The sequence below is a fragment of the Pristiophorus japonicus genome, chromosome 22, assembly GCF_044704955.1.
Source record: "Pristiophorus japonicus isolate sPriJap1 chromosome 22, sPriJap1.hap1, whole genome shotgun sequence".
NCBI classification, from domain to species: Eukaryota; Metazoa; Chordata; class Chondrichthyes; family Pristiophoridae; genus Pristiophorus; species Pristiophorus japonicus.
In genome coordinates, this window is record NC_091998.1 from 37,671,060 (window position 1) to 37,697,634 (window position 26,575).

A 26,575-nucleotide genomic window follows, 5' to 3' on the forward strand; every position below is an offset into this window, starting at 1 on the left:
CAAAGCACTGGCTCTCAAAAATGGAGAAGGATCAATAAATGAGGACCAGACACAAAAAACCAATTGATTTTTGTTTTTATACGACATCTGTAAAGATTGTTTCGGAGCCATTTATCACGTAGGTCCTTAATCACAGAGAGTGTGGAGACCTGGTCCTTCCTCCAGGACAATCTCTGGGGGCTGGTGGAACAAGCATCGGAGGGTTTTCCTGCATAAACAGTCCATCTTCATTCAGCTGCTGACACGTTTCAGTCTGCTCCTCGCATTGCGAACGTATTGATCCTCAGCCTTTGTGACTTTGTGATAAGTGCGATACTGTTGCTCCTCTCTGCTATCTCCGCAGGCTTCACTAACCCTCTCTTCACTGGCTGGCTCCTCTTCATCCTGCCAACACCCCCTGTGAAGACAAACTCCCTCCCCTCCCCTCCCCGGTCAAGAGTAACACACACCAGAGCACTGTAGTTTGACCACAATCCTCGCTTAATTTGTACTCTATTGAGCTCGCTGGTGTGTCAGCAGGATGGGTAAATTGAGTGAATCCCTTCCCAATGCACTGAGCAGGTGAACGGTCTCTCCCCTGTGTGAACTCGCTGGTGTTTACTCACTCACTCATTCATCCGACCTGCTGAGACACTGGCGAGTTCACACTGGAGACCATCTAATAAGAATGTGTTTTGTTTTACCATCCGGGGAGTGAACCTCAGCAAACACCCACCCAGCACTGTGAGGGGAGACCTACTCTCACAGCTTCTCTCTTTCCCACCACCATCTCTCTCTCTCTCTCTCTCTGTCTCTCCCCTCTCTCTCTGAGAGTCCCTTTCTCCTCTTAATTAAAAACTTCACACTGGGGAAAGACAGTTCAGCTGCTCTGAGTGTGGGAAGGGATTCACTCAGTCACCCATCCGCTGAGACACCAGCAAGTTCACAAGTGATTGTAGGGTTTGCATTCTGCTGTTGTTGTTGCTGTTATTCACATCCTTCTGAACTGTTTGTTTCTGCTGAAGTTAGTAACCCTTCAACTAGGCTGGAGTTTAATATTTTGCTATTTCAAATAACAGTGTCGATATTTGATGTCTCCAAGACAAGAGGAGACTAGTTGATGTCCTGTCACTGACTGCTCCATTTTTGATCGGAGCGTAGGAGCGGTGCAAGATCGGGGCCCAGGGGCATCGTGATCGGGGCCCAGGAGAGGCGAGGGCCCAAGGGCAGCACGGGCCCAGCCCACACTGCAATCTATGGATAGTTGGAGCATGCATGCACACTGGGTCTGTGCAGCAGAACTTGGTCTCCAGTCGTCTTGGTTAACCCTTGCCCCGGAACAAGACCTAGCTCTGTCAAGCCCGTGTGGTGGCTGGTGTGCAACGGCCACCCCACGTTAAAACAATCCACGCACAGGCATCTTCCACCCTTCAGTATATAGTTCTGTAGCTAGATTGTCAGGTCCCTCATTGAAACACCTGTAAACTCTTCTATTTTTGGTGTGGAAGCATGTCACCCCCGGACCAGAACCAATGTCCTAGGGGGAGTGTTTGCTAGTGCTGTTGGGGAGGAGTTAAACTAATATGGCAGGGGGATGGGAATCTATGCAGGGAGACAGAGGGAAATAAAATGGAGTCAGAAGTAAAAGATAGAAAGGAGAATAGTAAAAGTGGAGGGCAAAGAAACCCAAGGCAAAAAACAAAAGGGGCCGCATTACAGCAAACGTCTAAAGGGGCAAAGGTGTGTTAAAAAGACAAGCCTGAAGGCTCTGTGTTTCAATGCGAGGAGTATTCGGAACAAGGTGGATGAATTAACTGCGCAGATAGCAGTTAACGGATCTGATGTAATTGGCATCACAGAGACATAGCTCCAGGATGACCAAGGCTGGGAACTCAACATCCAGGGATATTCAGCATTTAGGAAGGATAGGCAGAAAGGAAAAGGAGGCGGGGTGGCGTTGCTGGTTAAAGAGGAAATTAATGCAATTGTAAGGAAGGACATTAGCCTGGATGATGTGGAATCGGTATGGGTGGAGCTGCGGAATTCAAAGGGCAGTAAACGCTAGTGGGAGTTGTGTACAGACCACCAAACAGTAGTAGTGACGTTGGGGAGAGCATCAAACAAGAAATAAGGGATGTGTGCAATAAAGGTACAGCATGGGCGACTTTAATTTACATATTGATTGGGCTAACCAAACTGGTAGCAATGCGGTGGAGGAGGATTTCCTGGAGTGTATTAGGGATGGTTTTCCAGACCAATATGTCGAGGAGCCAACTAGAGAGCTGGCCATCCTAGACTGGGTGATGTGTAATGAGAAGGGACTAATTAGCAATTTTGTTGTGCGAGGCCCCTTGGGGAAGAGTGATCATAATATGGTAGAATTCTTTATTAAGATAGAGAGTGACACAGTTAATTCGGAAACTAGGGTCCTGAACTTAAGGAAAGGTAACTTCAACGGTATGAGGCGTGAATTGGCTAGAATAGACTGGCAAAGGATACTCAAAGGGTTGATAGTGGATAGGCAATGGCAAACATTTAAAGATCACATGGATGAACTTCAGCAATTGTACATCCCTGTCTGGAGTAAAAAATAAAACAGGGAAGGTGGCTCAACCATGGCTAACAAGGGAAATTAAGGATAGTGTTAAATCCAAGGAAGAGGCATATAATTTGGCGAGAAAAATCAACAAACCTGAGGACTGGGAGAAATTTAGAATTCAACAGAGGAAGACTAAGGATTTAATTAGGAGGGGGGAAATAGAGTACAAGAGGAAGCTTGCAGGGAACATAAAAACTGACTGCAAAAGCTTCTATAAATATGTGAAGAGAAAAAGATTAGCGAAGACAAACGTAGGTCCCTTGCAGTCGGACTCAGGTAAATTTATAATGGGGAACAAAGAAATGGCAGACCAATTGAACAAATACTTCAGTTCTGTCTTCACAAAGGAAGACACAAATAACCTTCCGGATGTACTAGGGGGCCGAGGGTCTAGTGAGAAGGAGGAACTGAAGGATATCCTTATTAGGCAGGAAATTGTGTTCGGGAAATTGATGGGATTGAAGACCGATAAATCCTCGGGGCCTGATAGCCTGCATCCCAGAGTAATTAAGGAAGTGGCCCTAGAAATAGTGGATGCATTGGTGATCATTTTCCAACAATCTATCAACTCTGGATCAGTTCCTATGGACTGGAGGGTAGCTAATGTAGCACCACTTTTTTAAAAAGTGGCAGTACTGAGGGAGCGCCGCACTGTCGGAGGGGGCAGTACTGAGGGAGTGCCGCACTGTCGGAGGGGCAGTGCTGAGGGAGCACTGCACTGTCGGAGGGGGCAGTACTGAGGGAGCACCACGCTGTCGGAGGGGCAGTACTGAGGGAGCGCCGCACTGTCGGAGGTGCAGTGCTGAGGGAGCGCCGCACTTTCGGAGGGGCAGTACTGAGGGAGCGCCACACTGTCGGAGGGGCAGTACTGAGGGAGTGCCGCACTGTCGGAGGGGCAGTACTGAGGGAGTGCCGCACTGTCAGACACCATCGATATATGCTGGGAAAGTGAGCCATCAGTGGTGACTGTTCGGGGTGAGACAATATTCTCTGCTGGTCCAATGGTATTAATTCATGTCATCAATCAGTCTTGCACTCTGAGCAGGTTTTATGCTTTACATAATGCTGCCAGGACTGTCACTGTCCCTTTGAGTGTCAGAGAGTGGAACGACAGCACATGGACAGTGATGAATGACTGTCTATCACCCAGGCTAATCTGTGGGCGAATGGGTAATCACCATGTCATTATCTCCATAATTGGTCAGGGCCCAAGTTGAAGGTTATAGGGCGCTGTCAGAGGTCGTATGGGGCGTGTCGGGGAGTGTAGCGAGGAGTAGGGGTGTGTCGGGAGTGTGGAAGGTGTAGGGGGTGTTGGGGGTTGTACACGGGGAGTAGGGGTGTGTCTGGGGTTTGGGGAGGTGTAGGGGGTGCAAGGGGATGTCGGGGGGATGTAGGGGGAAGTAGGGGTGTGTCAGGGGGTGTGGGATGTGTGTGGTGGTGTAGGGGGGCGTCGGGGCAGGTGTAGGGGGGAGTAGGGGGGTGTAGGGCGTGTCGGGGTGTGTAGGGAGATATCAAGGTGTGTATGGGTATATCGGAGGGTCTAGGGAGATATCGGAGGGTGTAGAGAGATATCATAGGATGTAGGAATATATCGGAGGATGTTGGGGTATATCGGGGGCGTAGGGGTATATTTGGGGGGGTGGGGGTATATCGGGGGTTGTAGGGAGATATCGGAGAGGTTAGGGCATATCGGAAGGTGTAAGGGTATATTGAAGGGTGTAGGGGTATATCGGGGATTATAAGGGTATATCAAAGGGTGTAGGGTACATCGGAGGGTGTCGGGCTATATCGGGGGGGTGGTGTAGGGGTATATCGGAGGGTGTAAGGGTATATCAGGGGCTGTAGGGGTATATCGGTGTGTGTAGGGGTATATCGGGGTGTGTAGGGGTATATCGGGGGGAGGAGGAATTGTAGGGAGATATCGGAAGGTGTAGGGAGATATCGGCAGCTGTAGGGGTATATCGGAGAGTGTAGGGGTATATCGGGGGATGTAGGCATATATCGGGGATGTAGGGCTCTATCGGAGGGTGTAGGGGTATATCGGAGGGTATAGGGAGATATTGGAGGTTGTAGGGGTATATCAGATGGTTAAGGGGTATAACTGGGGATGTAGGGGTATATCGGATGGTGTAGGGGTATATCGGGGGTGTAGGGGTATATCGGAGGGTGTAAGTATATTTCAGGACGTGTAGGCGTATATCGGAGGGTGTAGGGGTATATCGGATGGTTAAGGGGTATAACAGGGGGTGTAGTGGTATATCGGATGGTGTAGGGGTATATATGGGGGGGTGTAGGGGTATATCGGTGGGTGTATGGGGTATATCGGGGGTTGTAGGCATACATCGGCGGTTGTAGGGGTATATCGGAGAGTGTAGGTGGGTGTCAGAGGGTGTGGGGTATATCGGAGGGGGTAGGGGTATATCGGGGGATTGTGTAGTGTGATATCAGAGGGTGTAGGGAGATATCGAAGCGTGTAGGGGTATATCGGTGGTGGGGTGGGTGTAGTGAGATATCGGCAGCTGTAGGGGTATATCGGAGGGTATAGGGGTGTGTCGGGGGTGTAGGGGTATATCTGGGGTGTAGCGATATATCGGAAGGTGTAGGGGTATATCGGAGGATTCAGGGGTATATCGGAGGGTGTAGAGGTATATCGGAGGGTGTAGGGATATATCGGGGGGGTGTAGGGGTATATCGGGGGTGTAGGAATATATCGGTGGGTGTAGGGGTATATCGAGGAGTGTAGGGGTATATCGGGAGTGTAGGAATATATCGGTGGGTGTAGGGGTATATCGGAGGGAGTAGAGGTATATCGGGGGTTGTTGGGGTATATCAGGGGGTGTAGGGATATATCGGTGGGTGTAGGGGTATATCGGTGGGTGTAGGGGTATATCGGTGTGTTTAGGGATACATCGGTGGTTGTAGGGGTATATTGGAGGGTGTAGGGGTATATCGGGGGGTGTAGGGGTATATCGAGTGTGTAGGCATATATCGGAGGGTGTAGGGGTATATCGGAGGGTGTAGGGATATATCGGAGGGTGTAGGGGTATATCAGAGTGTGTAGGGGTATATCGGAGGGTGTAGGGGTATATCGGGGTGTGTAGCGGTATATCAGGGTGTGTAGGGGTATATCGGGGGTGTAAGGAGATATCGGGTGGAGATGTAGGGATATATCGGAGGGTGTAGGGGTATATCGGGGTGTGTAGCGGTATATCAGGGTGTGTAGGGGTATATCGGGGGTGTAAGGAGATATCGGGTGGAGATGTAGGGATATATCGGAGGGTGTAGGGGTATACCGGGGGTGTAGGGGTATATCGGAGGGTGTAGGGGTATATCGGAGGGTGTAGGTGTATATCGGAGGGTGTAGGAGTATATCGGTGGTGTAGGGAGATATCGGGGGGCTGTAGGGGTATATCGGAGGGTGTAGGGGTATATCGTGGGGTGTAGGGGTATATCGGGGGGTGTAGGGGTATATCAAGGGGTGTATGGGTGTATCGGAGGGTGTAGGGAGATATTGGAGGGTGTAGGGTTATATCAGAGGTTGTAGGGGTATATCGGGGGGTATAGGGGTATATCGGAGGGTGTAGGGGTATATCGGTGGTGTAGGGAGATATCGGGGGGCTGTAGGGGTATATCAGAGGGTGTAGGGGTATATCGCGGGGTGTAGGGGTGTGTCGAGGAGTGTCGGGATATATCGGGGGGTGTAGGAATATATTGCGGGGTGTAGCGGTATATCGGGGAGTGTAAGGTATAGCGGGGGATGTTGGATTATATCGGGGGTCTAGGGGTATGTGTAGGGGTATATCGGGGTGTCTAGGCATATATCGGAAGGTTTAGGGGTATACCGGGGTGTGTAAGGGTATAGCGGGGGGTGTAGGGTTATATCGGGGGTCTAGGGGTATATCGTGGGATGTAGGGGTATATCAAGGGGTGTAGGGGTATATCGTGGGGTGTAGGGGTATGTCGAGGGGTGTTGGGATATATCGGGGGGTGTAGGGGTATATTGCGGGGTGTAGGGGTATATCGGGGAGTGTAAGGGTATAGCGGGGGATGTTGGATTATATCGGGGGTCTAGGGGTATATCGGGGGGGGGTGTAGGGTTATATCGGGGGTCTAGGGGTACATCGTGGGATGTAGGGGTATATCAAGGGGTGTAGGGGTATATCGGCAGGTTTAGGGGTATATCGGGGGGTGTAGGGGTATATTGGGAGGTGTCGGGTTATATCAGAGGGTGTCGAGAGATATTGGGGGGTATAGGGGTATATCGGAGGGTGTAGGGGTATATCGGGGCGTGTAGGGTTTTATCGGGGGTGTACGGGTATATCGACGAGTGTAGGGAGATATTGGAGGGTGTAGGGTTATATCAGAGGTTGTAGGGGTATATCGGGGGGTGTAGGGGTATATCAGAGGGTGTAGGGATATATCGGTGGTGTAGGGAGATATCGGGGGGCTGTAGGGGTATATCAGAGGGTGTAGGGGTATATTGGACGGTGTACGGATATATCGGGGGTTGTAAGGGTATATCGGGGGGTGTAGGGAGATATCGGGGGGTGTACGGGTATATTGACGGGTGTAGGAGTATATCGGAGGGTGTAGGGGTATGTCGGGGGGTGCATGGGTATATCGGAGGGTGTAGGGTTATATCGGGGGGTGTAGGCGGGTGTCGGAGTGTGTGGGGTATTTCGGAGGGTTGTGTCGGGAGATATCGAAGCGCGTAGGGGTATATCAGGGCGGGGAGGGTGTAGTGTGATATCTGCAGCTGTTGGGGTATATTGGAGGGTGTAGGGGTGTGTTGGGTGGTTCAGGGTATATATTGGGGGGGTGTAGGGGTATATCAGGGGGTATTGGGGTATATCGGGGGGTATAGGAGTATATCGGGAGGTGCAGGGAGATATCAGGGTGGGTATTGGGGTATATTGGTGGATGTAGGTGTTTTTCGGGGAGTGTAGGGGTATATCGGGGGGTGTAGGGGTATATCGGAGGGTGTAGGGAGATATTGGGGGTGTAGGGGTATATCGGGGTGTAGAAGTATATCGGGTGTAGGGGTCTATCAGGGGGGTATAAGGGTATATTGGGGGGTGTAGGGGTATATCGGAGGATGTCGGTGTATATCGGGGGCTGTAGGGAGACATCGGAGGGTGTAGGGGTATATCGGAGGGTGTAGGGGTATATCGGAGAGTGTCGGGTATATCGGGGTGTATAAGGGTATATCGGTGGTGTATGGATGTATCGGGGGGTGTAGGGGTATATCGGGGTGTGTAGCCGTATATCGGAGGGTGTAGGGGTATATCGTGGCGTGTAAGTGTATAGCGGGGGATGTCGGGTTATATCGGGGGTCTAGGGGTATATCGGGTGTGTAGGGGTATATCGCAGAGTGTAGGGGTATATCGGTGAGTGTAGGGGTATATCGGGGGTTGTAGGCGTACATTGGCGGTTGTGGGGTATATCAGAGAGTGTAGGTGGGTGTCAGAGGGTGTGGGGTATATCGGAGGGGGTAGGGGTACATCGGGGGGTTGTGTAGGGTGATATCAGAGGGTGTAGGGAGATATTGGAGGGTGTAGTGAGATATCGGCAGCTGTCGGGGTATATCGGAGGGTATAGGGGTGTGTCGGGGGTGCAGGGGTATATCGGAGGGTATAGCGGTATATCGGAGGGTGCAGGTATATATCTGGGAGTGTCGGGGTATATCGGGGCGTGTAGGGGTATATCGGGGTGCGTAGGCGTATAACAAGTGGTGTAGGGGTATATTAGGGGGGTATAGTGGGGTGTAAGGGTATATCGGAGGTTGTAGGTGTGTATCGCGAGGTGTAGGGGTAAATCGGGGAGTGTAGGGGTATATCAGGGGGTGTAGCGGTATATTGGGGGATGTAGGGGTATATCGGGGGTTGTAGGCGTATATCGCAAGGTGTAGGGGTATATCGGTGAGTGTAGGGGTATATCGGGGGGTGTCGAGGGGTGTAAGGGTATATCGGAGGTTGTAGGTGTGTATCGCGAGGTGTAGGGGTAAATCGGGGAGTGTAGGGGTATATCAGGGGGTGTAGCGGTATATTGGGGGATGTAGGGGTATATCGGGGGTTGTAGGCGTATATTGCAAGGTGTAGGGGTATATCGGTGAGTGTAGGGGTATATCGGGGGTTGTAGGCGTACATTGGCGGTTGTGGGGTATTTCAGAGAGTGTAGGTGGGTGTCAGAGGGTGTGGGGTATATCGGAGGGGGTAGGGGTACATCGGGGGGTTGTGTAGGGTGATATCAGAGGGTGTAGGGAGATATTGGAGGGTGTAGTGAGATATCGGCAGCTGTCGGGGTATATCGGAGGGTATAGGGGTGTGTCGGGGGTGCAGGGGTATATCGGAGGGTATAGCGGTATATCGGAGGGTGCAGGTATATATCTGGGAGTGTAGGGGTATATCTGGGAGTGTAGGGGTATATCGGGGCGTGTAGGGGTATATCGGGGTGCGTAGGCGTATATCAAGTGGTGTAGGGGTATATTAGGGGGGTATAGTGGTATATCGGTGGGTGTCGGGGTATATCGGAGGGTGTCGAGGGGTGTAAGGGTATATCGGAGGTTGTAGGTGTGTATCGCGAGGTGTAGGGGTAAATCGGGGAGTGTAGGGGTATATCAGGGGGTGTAGCGGTATATTGGGGGATGTAGGGGTATATCGGGGGTTGTAGGCGTATATCGCAAGGTGTAGGGGTATATCGGCGGTTGTAGGAGTATCTTGGAGGGTGTAGGGATATATCGGGGCATGTAGGGGCACATCGGCGGTTGTAGGGAAATATCGGAGGGTGTAGGGATACATCGGAGGGTGTAGGGAGATATCGGCGGGTGTAGGGTTATATCGGGGTGTTTTGGGGTGGAGGTTGGAGTGTGTGGGGTATATCGGAGGGGTAGGGGTATATCGGGGGGTTGTGTAGGGAGATATCGGAGGGTGGAGGGAGATATCGAAGTGCGTAGGGGTATATCGTGGGGGCGGGGGTGTGTAGTGAGATATCGGCAGCTGTAGGGGTATATCTGAGGGTGTAGTGGTGTGTCGGGGGTTGTAGGGGTGTGTCGGGGCTGTAGGGATATATCGGAGGGTGTAGGCGTATATCGGGGGTGTAGTGGTAATCGGGGGGGTGTAGGGAGATATCGGAGGATGTAGGGGTATAACGGGGGGTGTAGGGGTATATCGGGGGCTGGCGGGGTATATCGGGGGGGTGGAGTAGGCATAATCGGAGGGTGTAGGGGTATATCGGAGGATGTGGGTGTATATCGGGCATTGTAGGGTTATATCGGGAGGTGTAGGGGTATATCGGGGATGTAGGGGTATATCGGGGGGTGTAGGTGTATATCGGGGGTTGTAGGTGTATATCAGGGGGTGTAGGGGTATATCGGGGGGTGTAGGAGTATATCGGGGGGTGTAGGAATATATCGGGGGGTGTGGGGGTATATCGGGTAGTGTAGGGAGATATCGGAGGGTGAAGGGGTATATCGGGAGGTGTAGGGGTGTATCGGGGGTGTAGGGATATATCAGGGGGTGTAGGGGTATATTGGAAGGTGTAGGTATATATCAGGGGATGTAGGGCGACATCAAAGGGTGTAGGGGTATATCGGGGGGTGTAGGGGTATATCGGAATGTGTATGGGCATATTGGGGGGTGTAGGGTATATCGGGGGGTGGCGGGGTATATCGGGGGGTGGTAGGCATAATCGGAGGATATAGAGGTATATCGGAGGTTGTGGGTGTATATCGGGCATTGTAGGGTTATATCGGGAGGTGTAGGGGTTTATCGGAGGGTGTATGTGTATATCGGGGGGTGTGGGGGTATATCGGAGGGAGTAGGTGTATATTGGGGGTGTAGGGGTGTATTGGGGCATGTAGGGGTATATCGGGGCGTGTAGGTGTATATCGGGGGTGTAGGGTTATATTGGAGGGTTTAGGGGTATATCGGGGGGTGTAGGGACATATAGGGAGGTGTAGGGGTATATCGGGTGGTATAGGGGTATATCGGGGGTGTAGGGGTATATCGGGGGGTGTAGGGGTATATCGGAGGGTGTAGGGTTACATCGGGGGTTGTAGGTGTATATAGGAGGGTGTAGGGGTATATCGGAGGGTGTAGGGGTGTATCGGGTTTGTAGGGGCATATGGGAGGGTCTAGGGGTATATCGGAGGGTGTTGGGGTATATCGGGGGTATAGGGGTATATCGGAGGGTGTAGGGGTGTATCGGGATGTGTAAGGGTGTATCGGGGGGTGTAGATGTATAGGGGGGAGGTGTAAGGGTATATCGGGGGTGTAGGGGTATATCGGGGGGGGTAGGCATAATCGGAGGGTGTAGGGGTATATCGGAGGCTGTGGGTGTATATTGAGCGTTGTAGGGTTATATCGGGAGCTGTAAGGGTAAATCGGGGGGGGGTTTAGGGGTATATTGGGGGTCTAGGGATATATTGGAGGGTGTTGGGTATGTATATCGGGGGTGCAGGGGTATATCGGGGAGTGTAGGAGTATATCGGAGGGTGTCGGGGTATGTCGGGGGGTGTCGGGGTATATCGGGGGGTGCCGGAGTATATCAGGGTTGTAGGCGTATATCGGGGGGTGTAAGGGTATATCGGGGGGTGTAGGTGTATATCGGGGGGTGTAGGGGGATATCTGGGGGTGTAAGGGTATATCGGGGATGTAGGGTTATATCGGAGGGTGTAGGGGTATATCGGGGGTGTCAGGGTATATCGGGGGGTGTAGGTGTATTTCGGGGTTGTCGGAGTATATCGGGGGGTGTCGGAGTATATCGGGGGTGTAGTCGTATATCGGGGGTATAAGGGTATATCGGTGGGTGTAGGGGTATTTCAGGAGGTGTGGGGGTATATCGGAGGGTGTAGGGGTCTATCGGGTGGGTGTCGGGGTATGTCGGGGGTGTAGGGGTATGTCGGGGGTGTAGGGGTATTTCAGGAGGTGTGGGGGTATATCGGAGGGTGTAGGGGTATATCTGAGGGTGTAGGGGTATGTCGAGGGGTGTTGGGATATATCGGGGGGTGTAGGGGTATATTGCGGGGTGTAGGGGTATATCGGAGGGTGTCGGGGTATGTCGGGGGTGTAGGGGTGTTATCGGGGGTGTAGGCATATATCGGGGGGTATCGGGGTATATCGGGGGGTGTAATGTTATATCGGAGGGTGTAGGGGTATATCGGGGGGTGTAGGGGTATATCGGTGATCATTGAGCGTGTGGTGTACATAAATAAACAAAGTATCTGAAACAGGAGAAATGTAACTAACTGTGTCCTTTATAGCAATTCCCCAAAAATGTTGTGCCAAAGCCAGCATGAACCAACAGTGTGTCGAATATGCTGCGATGAGCGACAGACACGAGCAAAGTGGTTCAGTGCAGAGCATGTCTTCCCACGTGCAGGGCAATTTGGACACTTTGCTGAGTGGGATTTGTCCCCACAATTGAAGCAGTGGAAGTTAAATCCGCGATCCATAGTTGGTGGCTTATTACTAGCCCTGAGTCTGCCTTGCACATGGACTGTAGCTGCAGTCTGCTGCACACGGGGAGCAGGGAATCTGATCACTTTTGAATCGGAAAGCACTGATTCGATTTGGATGGCCAAACGAGTTGCTTTGTCCAATGCCAATTTGTCATCCTCCATTAGCAAGCGTTCCCAAATGCGGGGTGTCATCGTTTTTTCAATAATTTGATCCCTGATCATTTCCACTGTGAATGCTCCAAAGTTACACGTAGCGACCAGTTCAGTTAATGAAATGATGTATTGTTTGATTGGTTCACCGTTCCCGTGACCCCTTTGACGAAATTTGTATCTCTCCATCACGATACTTTTCTTTAGCCCAAAATATCTCTCTTGGACGCTAACCGCTTTGTCGTAGGACTCCGTGTCTTCGATTTGGCAAAATATGCGTTGGCCTTCGGTGGCGAGGCACTGAATAAGTATTGCACGGCAGTGAGCTGGTGTTACATTGTCGCCGTCTAACCCACTCGCCGTGACGTACGTAGAAAAGCTTTTTATCCATCTCAGCCACGGGATTGGAGGGTGCCGGGTGTGGGGGGCCGTAGGGAGCTTAATTTTATTCATCCTCGTCGCCAAGTTATGTTGTGTACGTAAATAAACAGACTAACTGAAACAGGAGAAATGTAACTTAACTGTGTCCTTTATAGCAACTCCTAAAAAATGGTGTCCCAAAACCAGCATGAACCAGAATGTTTACAGCAGCGTGTGAATAGCTCCCGCAGGGTCCTAATGCCTGTCTCGTGTCCTGTAACAAACACATCGAGTATGAACACAGCAGAGTGCATGTCGGAGGTCTCAGGGTGGCTGAGGTGGAAGAGCCCATGCCAAGGTTTGAGGCACTGCCAGGAGTTAGACTCCTCACAGGGCACGGGAGCTCCGGGAGGGAACTTAGGGTTCAAACTCCGAACAGCACTTCATTGGCCATGAGGTTTTTTGGGACGTCCTGAGACAGGAAGGGGGCTGCAGGAATGGGAGTTCTTTCTTTGCTCATCTGACAGCAATTAGCAGATGTTTGGCGAGAAGAATTCTGTGGGAAGCTTTGGCTGCCTGTACTTGAGAAGAATTTTGGATATTTTTCAAATGCGGTATTTTAATTCTCCGCCCGATCTTATCCAGCCGACTCATTAAATTATTATCTGTAGCTTCTTGTTAGCCGTGATGTGGAGTTAGACAGGGGGGGTGGGGGGGAATGTAGGATTGCAAGAGACATAATCACATTGGAAACAACCAAAATATCCCAACAACAAGCAACAATTACATACTCAATGAGTCACACACAAGTTCACATGAAATGCCAAGACACAGCGAGAATTGTGTAACTTGCCCCGAAGCCACCGGAATCATGTTGAACCACTGTTCAGCCTCATTGCCCGATCACTAATCCTCGCTCTGTGCTGATCTAAGTGCGTGCTCGCTTTCCGTCGGCAAGCCTCTACCTGAAGACCAAGACAACTTTAACTATCTTTTAATTATCAGAGGTGCATAAATCCCTCCACTTCCCCCCTCCCCTGAACGACACCAGGGATAAAGGGGGCAGGCTGCACCCCCCTGGGTTTAGAGGGTGATCTGACTGGGGGGCTTCAAAGGATTCGATGGGGTAAATATCTTGGGTAGATTCCAAATGGGAAATGCTCCAAGCTGCCCCCTGCTCCCAGTCTCTGCCCGACTGTCGGGCCGGGAGAGGGGAATGACCCTCGACAGAGCTAACCTAATGAAGGAAGGACTCAACTTTCTCCTGCGCCTTGCCCGAGCTCAGCACGTCCCGAAGTTCCACACAGCCGAGCAAGAACTATTGAAGCATTGGTGCTCACCCTGCCTCCCATCGTATCCCCCCCACCCCCCCATCGTAACCCCACCCCGCCCCACATCCACGCCCACACCCCGCCCACTCTATCCTATTCCCCCCACCACCGTATCCCCCCCTCCCCCTGCCCCACCACCCCATCGTATCCCCCACTCCCCCAACATAAAGCATTGCTTGAAAAGGAGGGAAGTTGTTCAGTGAATAATGTGATGAGAAAAGGTGGAATGAATCAGCCCACGACTGACCCCACTGGAAGGGGTGGATTGGATCGGCCCATGACTGACCCCACTGGAGGGGGTGGAGTGGATTGGCCCATGACTGACCCCACTGGAAGGGGTGGATTGGATCGGCCCATGACTGACCCCACTGGAAGGGGTGGAGTGGATCGGCCCATGACAGACCCCACTGGAAGGGGTGGAGTGGGTCGGCCCACGACTGGAAGTCCCCAGAAAACTACGGCCCAATCCCTGTCGAGAACCGTGGACGAAGCCAAGAAGCCTTCCCATGAGAAGATGGTGAACATTCCTCAAACCTTGCCTTGCGTGAGGTGACAAATGGAATATGAATAAGCAAAGTTAGGCGGGAGTAAGACCTCCACCATCACCGGCCCAACAGGAGTGCAGGCCCATTGCTTATAAAGATTCCATGGCACACGTTGCAGAGAGCAGAGGAAGTCCTTCCCCATTGGCTGGTTTCAGGGTTGTCCCCAAGGTTTGCTATTGACGGAGTGCAGTGAAGGTTCACCAGACTGATTCCCGGGATGGCGGGACTGGCATATCAAGAAAGACTGGATCAACTGGGCTTGTATTCACAGGAGTTCAGAAGAATGAGAGGGGATCTCATAGAAACGTTTAAAATTCTGACGGGTTTAGACAGGTTAGATGCAGGAAGAATGCTCCCAATGTTGGGGAAGTCCAGAACCAGGCGTCACAGTCTAAGGATAAGGGGTAAGCCATTTAGGACCGAGATGAGGAGAAACTTCTTCACCCAGAGAGTGGTGAACCTGTGGAATTCTCTACCACAGAAAGTTGTTGAGGCCAATTCACTAAATATATTCAAAAAGGAGTTAGATATAGTCCTTACTACTAGGTGGATCAAGGGTTATGGCGAGAAAGCAGGAATGGGGTACTGAAGTTGCATGTTCAGCCATGAACTCATTGAATGGCGGTGCAGGCTCGAAGGGCCGAATGGCCTCCTCCTGCACCTATTTTCTATGTTTCTATGTGTCTATGTTTGGTGCCACAAATATTCGGCAAGACAATTGGAGCGTGGGTCATGATCGTTCAGTTCTATTTAATGCCCCATCCTGGGGAGCCTGACCGAGATCTTCACCACGATGACAAGGGACCAGTGAGAGACTGGCTCCACTGGTCACTAAGAAGCAACACGAAAAAAAATAGGACTTGCATTTCTTTGGTGCCTTTCACATCCTCACGACGTCCCAAAGCGTTTCCAGCCACGGAAGGACTTTTGAAGTGTCGTCACTCTTGTAATGCAGGAAACAAATAAAGGGGCAAAGATTCTCGATCGTCACAAACAGCATCAATGTGGTGGGCAGAGAACATTTCACACAAAGCCTGGTTAGAATGTGGAATTATCGACCCAAAACTGCTGCGCCTTCCAAAAATTATTTAAAAACAGAATTAGAATGTTGCTTAAAAATAGTGTATGGGGAATCAGAGAGTGGGATTAGACTGGGTGGGATATTAAAGGGTGTGGGGAGTGAGGAGAGAATGGGATTAGACTGGGTGGGATATTAAAGGGTACGGGGAGTGAGGGGAGAGTGGGATTAGACTGGGTGGGATATTAAAGGGTGTGGGGAGTGAGGGGGAGCGTGGGATTAGAATGGGTGGGATATTAAAGGATATGGGGAGTGAGGAGGAGAGTGGGATTAGACTGGGTGGGATATTAAAGGGTGTGGGGAGTGAGGGGAGAATGGGATTAGAATGGGTGGGATATTAAAGGATATGGGGAGTGAGGAGGAGAGTGGGATTAGACTGGGTGGGATATTAAAGGGTGAGGGGAGTGAGTGAGAGAGTGGGATTAGAGTGGGTGGGATATTAAAGGGTGTGGGGAGTGAGGGGAGAATGGGATTAGACTGGGTGGGATATTAAAGGGTGAGGGGAGTGAGGGAGAGAGTGGGATTAGACTGGGTGGGAAATTAAAGGATACGGGGAGTGAGGGGGAGAGTGGGATTAGACTGGGTGGGCTATTAATGTGTACAGGTTGTGAGGGCGAGCGTGGGATTAGACTGGGTGGGATATTAAAGGGTACGGGGAGTGAGGGGGAGAGTGGGATTACACTGGGTGGGATATTAAAGGGTGTGGGGAGTGAGGGGAGAATGGGATTAGAATGGGTGGGATATTAAAGGGTATGGGGAGTGAGGGGGAGAGTGGGATTAGACTGCGTGGGATATTAAAGGGTACGGGGAGTGAGGGGAAGAGTGGGATTACACTGGGTGGGATATTAAAGGGTGTGGTGAATGAGTGGAGAATGGGATTAGAATGGGTGGGATATTAAAGGGTACGGGGAGTGAGGGGAGAGTGGGATTAGACTGGGTGGGATATTAAAGGGTGTGGGGAGTGAGGGGGAGAGTGGGATTAGACTGGGTGGGATATTAAAGTGTGTGGGGAGTGAGGGGAGAATGGGATTAGAGTGGGTGGGATATTAAAGGGTATGGGGATTGAGGGGAGAGTGGGTTTAGACTGGGTGGGATATTAAAGGGTGTGGGGAGTAAGCGGAGAATGGGATTCGACTGGGTGGGATATTAAAGGGTGTGGGAAGTGAGGGGAGAATGGGATTAGACTGGGTGGGATATTAAAGGATACGGGGAGTGAGGAGGAGAGTGGGATTAGACTGGGTGGGATATTAAAGGGTGAGGGGAATGAGGGAGAGAGTGGGATTAGAGTGTGTGGGAAATTAAAGGATACGGGGAGTGAGGGGGAGAGTGGGATTAGACTGGGTGGGATATTAATGTGTACGGGGAGTGAGGGGGAGAGTGGGATTACACTGGGTGGGATATTAAAGGGTGTGGGGAGTGAGGGGAGAATGGGATTAGAATGGGTGGGATATTAAATGGTATGGGGAGTGAGGGGAGAATGGGATTAGACTGGGTGTGATATTAAAGGATGTGGGGAGTGAGGCAGAGAGTGGGATTAGACTGGTGGGAAATTAAAGGATACGGGGAGTGAGGGGGAGAGTAGGATTAGACTGGGTGGGATATTAATGTGTACGGGGAGTGAGGGGGAGAGTGGGATTAGACTGGGTGGGATATTAAAGGGTGTGGGGAGTGAGGGGAGAATGGGATTAGAATGGATGGGATATTAAAGGATATGGGGAGTGAGGGGGAGAGTGGGATTAGACTGGGTGAAATATTAAAGGGTGTGGGGAGTGAGGGGAGAATGGGATTAGACTGGGTGGGATATTAAAGGGTGTGGGGAGTGAGGGGAGAATGGGATTAGACTGGGTGGGATATTAAAGTGTGAGGGGAGTAAGGGAGAGAGTGGGATTAGACTGGGTGGGAAATTAAAGGATACGGGGAGTGAGGGGGAGAGTGGGATTAGACTGGGTGGGATATTAAAGGGTGTGGGGAGTGAGGGGAGAATTGGATTAGACTGGGTAGGATATTAAAGGGTGTGGGAAGTGAGGGGAGAATGGGATTAGACTGGGTGAGATATTAAAGGATACGGGGAGTGAGGAGGAGAGTGGGATTAGACTGGGTCGGATATTAAAGGGTGAGGGGAGTGAGGGGGAGAGTGGGATTAGACTGGGTGGGAAATTAAAGGATACGGGGAGTGAGGGGGAGAGTGGGATTAGACTGGGTGGGATATTAAAGGGTGTGGGGAGTGAGGGGAGAATGGGATTAGAATGGGTGGGATATTAAAGGATATGGGGAGTGAGTGGGAGAGTGGGATTAGACTGGGTGAAATATTAAAGGGTGTGGGGAGTGAGGAGGGAATGGGATTAGAATGGGTGGGATATTAAGGGGTATGGGGAGTGAGGGGAGAGTGGGATTAGACTGGGTGGGATATTAAAGGATATGGGAGTGAGGGGGAGAGTGGGATTAGACTGGGTGAAATATTGAAGGGAGTGGGGAGTGAGGGGAGAATGGGATTAGACTGGGTGGGATATTAAAGGGTACGGGGAGTGAGGGGGAGAGTGGGATTACACTGGGTGGGATATTAAAGGGTGTGGGGAATGAAAGAAGAAAGGAATTAGAATGGGTGGGAAATTAAAGGGCACGGGGAGTGAGGGGAGAGTGGGATTAGACTGGGTGAAATATTAAATGGTGTGGGGAGTGAGGGGGAGAGTGGGATTAGACTGGGTGGGATATTAAAGTGTGTGGGGAGTGAGGGGAGAGTGGGATTAGAGTGGGTGGGATATTAAAGGGTGTGGGGAGTGAGGGGAGAATGGGATTAGACTGGGTGGGATATTAAAGGGTCTGGGGATTGAGGGGAGAGTGGGTTTAGGCTGGGTGGGATATTAAATGGTGTGGGAAGTGAGGGGAGAATGGGATTAGACTGGGTGGGATATTAAAGGGTGTGGGAAGTGATGGGAGAATGGGATTAGACTGGGTGGAATATTAAAGGATACGGGGAGTGAGGAGGAGAGTGGGATTAGACTGGGTGGGATATTAAAGGGTGAGGGGAGTGAGGGGGAGAGTGGGATTAGACTGGGTGGGAAATTAAAGGATACGGGGAGTGAGGGGGAGAGTGGGATTAGACTGGGTGGGATACTAAAGGGTGTGGGGAGTGAGGGGAGAATGGGATTTGACTGGGTGGGATATTAAAGGGTGTGGGGAGTGAGGGAGAGAGTGGGATTAGACTGGGTGGGATATTAAAGGGTACGGGGAGTGAGGGGGAGAGTGGGATTAGACTGGGTGGGATATTAAAGGGGGGAGTGAGGGGAGAGTGGGATTAGACTGGGTGGGATATTAAAGGGTACGGGGAGTGAGGGAGAGAGTGGGATTAGACTGGGTGTGATATTAAAGGGTACACGGAGTGAGGGGGACAGTGGGATTACATTGGATGCGATATTAAAGGGTGTGGGGAGTGAGGGGAGAATGGGATTAGAATGGGTGGGATATTAAAGTGTATGGGGAGTGAGGGGGAGAGTGGGATTAGACTGGGTGGGATATTAAAGGGTACGGGGAGCGAGGGGAGAATGGGATTAGACTGGGTGGGATATTAATGTGTACGGGGAGTGAGGGGGAGAGTGGGATTAGACTGGGTGGGATATTAAAGGGTACGGGGAGTGAGGGGGAGAGTGGGATTAGACTGGGTGGGATATTAAAGGGGGGAGTGAGGGGAGAGTGGGATTAGACTGGGTGGGATATTAAAGGGTACAGGGAGTGAGGGGGAGAGTGGGATTAGACTGGGTGTGATATTAAAGGTTGCACGGAGTGAGGGGGAGAATGGTTTTAGACTGGGTGGGATATTAAAGGGTACGGGGAGTGAGGGGGAGAGTGGGATTAGACTGGGTGGGATATTAAAGGGTACGGGGAGTGAGGGAGAGAGTGGGATTAGAGTGGGTGGGAAATTAAAGGATACGGGGAGTGAGGGGGAGAGTGGGATTAGATTGGGTGGGATATTAAAGGGTGTGGGAAGTGAGGGGAGAATGGGATTAGAATGGGTGGGATATTAAAGGATATGGGGAGTGAGGGGGAGAGTGGGATTAGACTGGGTGAAATGTTAAAGGGTGTGGGGAGTGAGGGGAGAATGGGATTAGACTGGGTGGGATATTAAAGGGTGTGGGGAGTGAGGGGAGAATGGGATTAGACTGTGTGGGATATTAAAGGGTGAGGGGAGTGAGGGAGAGAGTGGGATTAGACTGGGTGGGAAATTAAAGGATACGGGGAGTGAGGGGGAGAGTGGGATTAGACTGGGTCGGATATTAATGTGTACAGGGAGTGAGGGGGAGAGTGGGATTAGACTGGGTGGCATATTAATGTGTACGGGGAGTGAGGGGGAGAGTGGGATTAGACTGGGTGGGATATTAAAGGGTACGGGGAGTGAGGGGGAGAGTGGGATTAGACTGGGTGGGATATTAAAGGGTGTGGGGAGTGAGGGGAGAGTGGGATTAGACTGGGTGGGATATTAAAGGTTATGGGGAGTGAGGGGAGAGTGGGTTTAGGCTGGGTGGGATATTAAAGGGTGTGGGGAGTAAGCGGAGAATGGGATTCGACTGGGTGGGATATTAAAGGGTGTGGGAAGTGAGGGGAGAATGGGATTAGACTGGGTGGGATATTAAAGGATACGGGGAGTGAGGAGGAGAGTGGGATTAGACTGGGTGGCATATTAATGTGTACGGGGAGTGAGGGAGAGAGTGGGATTAGAGTGTGTGGGAAATTAAAAGATACGGGGAGTGAGGGGGAGAGTGGGATTAGACAGGGTGGGATATTAATGTGTACGGGGAGTGAGGGGGAGAGTGGGATTACACTGGGTGGGATATTAAAGGGTGTGGGGAGTGAGGGGAGAATGGGATTAGAATGGGTGGGATATTAAATGGTATGGGGAGTGAGGGGAGAATGGGATTAGACTGGGTGTGATATTAAAGGGTGTGGGGAGTGAGGGAGAGAGTGGGATTAGACTGGTGGGAAATTAAAGGATACGGGGAGTGAGGGCGAGAGTAGGATTAGACTGGGTTGGATATTAATGTGTACGGGGAGTGAGGGGGAGAGTGGGATTAGACTGGGTGGGATATTAAAGGGTGTGGGGAGTGAGGGGAGAATGGGATTAGAATGGATGGGATATTAAAGGATATGGGGAGTGAGGGGGAGAGTGGGATTAGACTGGGTAAAATATTAAAGGGTGTGGGGAGTGAGGGGAGAATGGGATTAGACTGGGTGGGATATTAAAGGGTGTGGGGAGTGAGGGGAGAATGGGATTAGACTGGGTGGGATATTAAAGGATACGGGGAGTGAGGAGGAGAGTGGGATTAGACTGGGTGGGATATTAAAGGGTGTGGGGAGTGAGGGGAGAATGGGATTAGACTGGGTGGGATATTAAAGGGTGTGGGGAGTGAGGGGAGAATTGGATTAGACTGGGTGGGATATTAAAGGGTGTGGGAAGTGAGGGGAGAATGGGATTAGACTGGGTGGGATATTAAAGGATACGGGGAGTGAGGAGGAGAGTGGGATTAGACTGGGTCGGATATTAAAGGGTGAGGGGAGTGAGGGGGAGAGTGGGATTAGACTGGGTGGGAAATTAAAGGATACGGGGAGTGAGGGGAGAATGGGATTAGAATGGGTGGGATATTAAAGGATATGGGGAGTGAGTGGGAGAGTGGGATTAGACTGGGTGAAATATTAAAGGGTGTGGGGAGTGAGGAGGGAATGGGATTAGAATGGGTGGGATATTAAGGGGTATGGGGAGTGAGGGGGAGAGTGGGATTAGACTGGGTGGGATATTAAAGGGTGTGTGGAGTGAGGGGAGAATGGGATTAGAATGGGTGGGATATTAAAGGGTATGGGGAGTGAGGGGGAGAATGGGATTAGACTGGGTGGGATATTAAAGGGTGTGGGGAGTGAGGGGAGAATGGGATTAGACTGGGTGGGATATTAAAGGGTGTGGGGAGTGAGGGGGAGAGTGGGATTCGACTGGGTGGGATATTAAAGTGTGTGGGGAGTGAGGGGAGAGTGGGATTAGACTGGGTGGGATATTAAAGGATATGGGAGTGAGGGGGAGAGTGGGATTAGACTGGGTGAAATATTAAAGGGAGTGGGGAGTGAGGGGAGAATGGGATTAGACTGGGTGGGATATTAAAGGGTATGGGGAGTGAGGGGGAGAGTGGGATTACACTGGGTGGGATATTCAAGGGTATGGGGAATGAGAGAAGAAAGGAATTAGAATGGGTGGGAAATTAAAGGGCACGGGGAGTGAGGGGAGAGTGGGATTAGACTGGGTGAAATATTAAAGGGTGTGGGGAGTGAGGGGGAGAATGGGATTAGACTGGGTGGGATATTAAAGGGTGTGGGGAGTGAGGGGAGAATGGGATTAGACTGGGTGGAATATTAAAGGATACGGGGAGTGAGGAGGAGAGTGGGATTAGACTGGGTGGGATATTAAAGGGTGAGGGGAGTGAGGGGGAGAGTGGGATTAGACTGGGTGGGAAATTAAAGGATACGGGGAGTGAGGGGGAGAGTGGGATTAGACTGGGTGGGATATTAAAGGGTGTGGGGAGTGAGGGAGAGAGTGGGATTAGACTGGGTGGGAAATTAAAGGATACGGGGAGTGAGGGGGAGAGTGGGATTAGACTGGGTGGGATATTAATGTGTACGGGGAGTGAGCGGGAGAGTGGGCTTAGACTGGGTGCGATATCAAAGGGTACGGGGAGTGAGGGGGAGAGTGGGATTAGACTGGGTGGGATATTAAAGGGGGGAGTGAGGGGAGAGTGGGATTAGACTGGGTGGGATATTAAAGAGTACGGGGAGTGAGGGAGAGAGTGGGATTAGACTGGGTGTGATATTAAAGGGTACACGGAGTGAGGGGGACAGTGGGATTACATTGGATGGGATATTAAAGGGTGTGGGGAGTGAGGGGAGAATGGGATTAGAATGGGTGGGATATTAAAGTGTATGGGGAGTGAGGGGGAAAGTGGGATTAGACTGGGTGGGATATTAAAGGGTACGGGGAGCGAGGGGAGAATGGGATTAGACTGGGTGGTATATTAATGTGTACGGGGAGTGAGGGGGAGAGTGGGATTAGACTGGGTGGGATATTAAAGGGTACGGGGAGTGAGGGGGAGAGTGGGATTAGATTGGGTGGGATATTAAAGGGGGGAGTGAGGGGAGAGTGGGATTAGACTGGGTGGGATATTAAAGGGTACAGGGAGTGAGGGGGAGAGTGGGATTAGACTGGGTGTGATATTAAAGGTTGCACGGAGTGAGGGGGAGAATGGTTTTAGACTGGGTGGGATATTAAAGGGTACGGGGAGTGAGGAGGAGAGTGGGATTAGACTGGGTGGGATATTAAAGGGTACGGGGAGTGAGGGAGAGAGTGGGATTAGAGTGGGTGGGAAATTAAAGGATACGGGGAGTGAGGGGGAGAGTGGGATTAGACTGGGTGGGATATTAAAGGGTGTGGGAAGTGAGGGGAGAATGGGATTAGAATGGATGGGATATTAAAGGATATGGGGAGTGAGGGGGAGAGTGGGATTAGACTGGGTGAAATGTTAAAGGGTGTGGGGAGTGAGGGGAGAATGGGATTAGACTGGGTGGGATATTAAAGGGTGTGGGGAGTGAGGGGAGAATGGGATTAGACTGTGTGGGATATTAAAGGGTGAGGGGAGTGAGGGAGAGAGTGGGATTAGACTGGGTGGGAAATTAAAGGATACGGGGAGTGAGGGGGAGAGTGGGATTAGACTGGGTCGGATTTAATGTGTACAGGGAGTGAGGGGGAGAGTGGGATTAGACTGGGTGGCATATTAATGTGTACGGGGAGTGAGGGGGAGAGTGGGATTAGACTGGGTGGCATATTAAAGGGTACGGGGAGTGAGGGGGAGAGTGGGATTAGACTGGGTGGTATATTAAAGGGTGTGGGGAGTGAGTGGAGAATGGGATTAGACTGGGTGGAATATTAAAGGTTATGGGGAGTGAGGGGAGAGTGGGTTTAGGCTGGGTGGGATATTAAAGGGTGTGGGGAGTAAGCGGAGAATGGGATTCGACTGGGTGGGATATTAAAGGGTGTGGGAAGTGAGGGGAGAATGGGATTAGACTGGGTGGGATATTAAAGGATACGGGGAGTGAGGAGGAGAGTGGGATCAGACTGGGTGGGATATTAAAGGGTGAGGGAAGTGAGGGAGAGAGTGGGATTAGAGTGGGTGGGAAATTTCAAGGATACGGGGAGTGAGGGGGAGAGTGGGATTCGACTGGGTGGGATATTAAAGGGTATGGGGAGTGAAGGGAGAATGGGATTAGAATGGGTGGGATATTAAAGGATATGGGGAGTGAGGGGGTGAGTGGGATTAGACTGGGTGAAATATTAAAGGGTGTAGGGAGTGAGGGGAGAATGGGATTAGACTGGGTGGGATATTAAAGGGTGTGGGGAGTGAGGGGAGAATGGGATTAGACTGGGTGGGATATTAAAGGGTGAAGGGAGTGAGGGAGAGAGTGGGATTAGACTGGGTGGGAAATTAAAGGATACGGGGAGTGAGGGGGAGAGTGGGATTAGACTGGGTGGGATATTAATGTGTACGGGGAGTGAGGGGGAGAGTGGGCTTAGACTGGGTGCGATATCAAAGGGTACGGGGAGTGAGGGGGAGAGTGGGATTAGACTGGGTGGGATATTAAAGGGGGGAGTGAGGGGAGAGTGGGATTAGACTGGGTGGGATATTAAAGAGTACGGGGAGTGAGGGAGAGAGTGGGATTAGACTGGGTGTGATATTAAAGGGTACACGGAGTGAGGGGGACAGTGGGATTACATTGGATGGGATATTAAAGGGTGTGGGGAGTGAGGGGAGAATGGGATTAGAATGGGTGGGATATTAAAGTGTATGGGGAGTGAGGGGGAAAGTGGGATTAGACTGGGTGGGATATTAAAGGGTACGGGGAGCGAGGGGAGAATGGGATTAGACTGGGTGGTATATTAATGTGTACGGGGAGTGAGGGGGAGAGTGGGATTAGACTGGGTGGGATATTAAAGGGTACGGGGAGTGAGGGGGAGAGTGGGATTAGATTGGGTGGGATATTAAAGGGGGGAGTGAGGGGAGAGTGGGATTAGACTGGGTGGGATATTAAAGGGTACAGGGAGTGAGGGGGAGAGTGGGATTAGACTGGGTGTGATATTAAAGGTTGCACGGAGTGAGGGGGAGAATGGTTTTAGACTGGGTGGGATATTAAAGGGTACGGGGAGTGAGGAGGAGAGTGGGATTAGACTGGGTGGGATATTAAAGGGTACGGGGAGTGAGGGAGAGAGTGGGATTAGAGTGGGTGGGAAATTAAAGGATACGGGGAGTGAGGGGGAGAGTGGGATTAGACTGGGTGGGATATTAAAGGGTGTGGGAAGTGAGGGGAGAATGGGATTAGAATGGATGGGATATTAAAGGATATGGGGAGTGAGGGGGAGAGTGGGATTAGACTGGGTGAAATGTTAAAGGGTGTGGGGAGTGAGGGGAGAATGGGATTAGACTGGGTGGGATATTAAAGGGTGTGGGGAGTGAGGGGAGAATGGGATTAGACTGTGTGGGATATTAAAGGGTGAGGGGAGTGAGGGAGAGAGTGGGATTAGACTGGGTGGGAAATTAAAGGATACGGGGAGTGAGGGGGAGAGTGGGATTAGACTGGGTCGGATTTAATGTGTACAGGGAGTGAGGGGGAGAGTGGGATTAGACTGGGTGGCATATTAATGTGTACGGGGAGTGAGGGGGAGAGTGGGATTAGACTGGGTGGCATATTAAAGGGTACGGGGAGTGAGGGGGAGAGTGGGATTAGACTGGGTGGTATATTAAAGGGTGTGGGGAGTGAGTGGAGAATGGGATTAGACTGGGTGGAATATTAAAGGTTATGGGGAGTGAGGGGAGAGTGGGTTTAGGCTGGGTGGGATATTAAAGGGTGTGGGGAGTAAGCGGAGAATGGGATTCGACTGGGTGGGATATTAAAGGGTGTGGGAAGTGAGGGGAGAATGGGATTAGACTGGGTGGGATATTAAAGGATACGGGGAGTGAGGAGGAGAGTGGGATCAGACTGGGTGGGATATTAAAGGGTGAGGGAAGTGAGGGAGAGAGTGGGATTAGAGTGGGTGGGAAATTTCAAGGATACGGGGAGTGAGGGGGAGAGTGGGATTCGACTGGGTGGGATATTAAAGGGTATGGGGAGTGAAGGGAGAATGGGATTAGAATGGGTGGGATATTAAAGGATATGGGGAGTGAGGGGGTGAGTGGGATTAGACTGGGTGAAATATTAAAGGGTGTAGGGAGTGAGGGGAGAATGGGATTAGACTGGGTGGGATATTAAAGGGTGTGGGGAGTGAGGGGAGAATGGGATTAGACTGGGTGGGATATTAAAGGGTGAAGGGAGTGAGGGAGAGAGTGGGATTAGACTGGGTGGGAAATTAAAGGATACGGGGAGTGAGGGGGAGAGTGGGATTAGACTGGGTGGGATATTAATGTGTACAGGCTGTGAGGGCGAGAGTGGGATTAGACTGGGTGGGATATTAAAGGGTACGTGGAGTGAGGGGGAGAGTGTGATTACACTAGGTGGGATATTAAAGGTTGTGGCGAATGAGTGGAGAATGGGATTAGAATGGGTGGGATATTAAAGGGTACGGGGAGTGAGGGGAGAGTGGGATTAGACTGGGTGGGATATTAAAGGGTGCGGGGAGTGATGGGAGAGTGGGATTAGACTGGGTGTGATATTAAAGGGTGCGGGGAGTGAGGGGAGAGTGGGATTAGACTGGGTGGGATATTAAAGGGTACGGGGAGTAAGGGGAGAGTGAGATTAGACTGGGTGGGATATTAAAGGGTATTGGGAGTGAGGGAGAGAGTGGGATTAGACTGGGTGGGATATTAAAGGGTGCGGGGATGAGGGGGAGAGTGGGATTAGACTGGGTGGGATATTAAAGGGTATTGGGAGTGAGGGGAGATTGGGATTAGAATGGGTGGGATATTACTGTGTACGGTGAGTGAGGGGGAGAGTGGGATTAGACTGGGTGGGATATTAAAGGGTGTGGGAAGTGAGGGGAGAATGGGATTAGAATGGGTG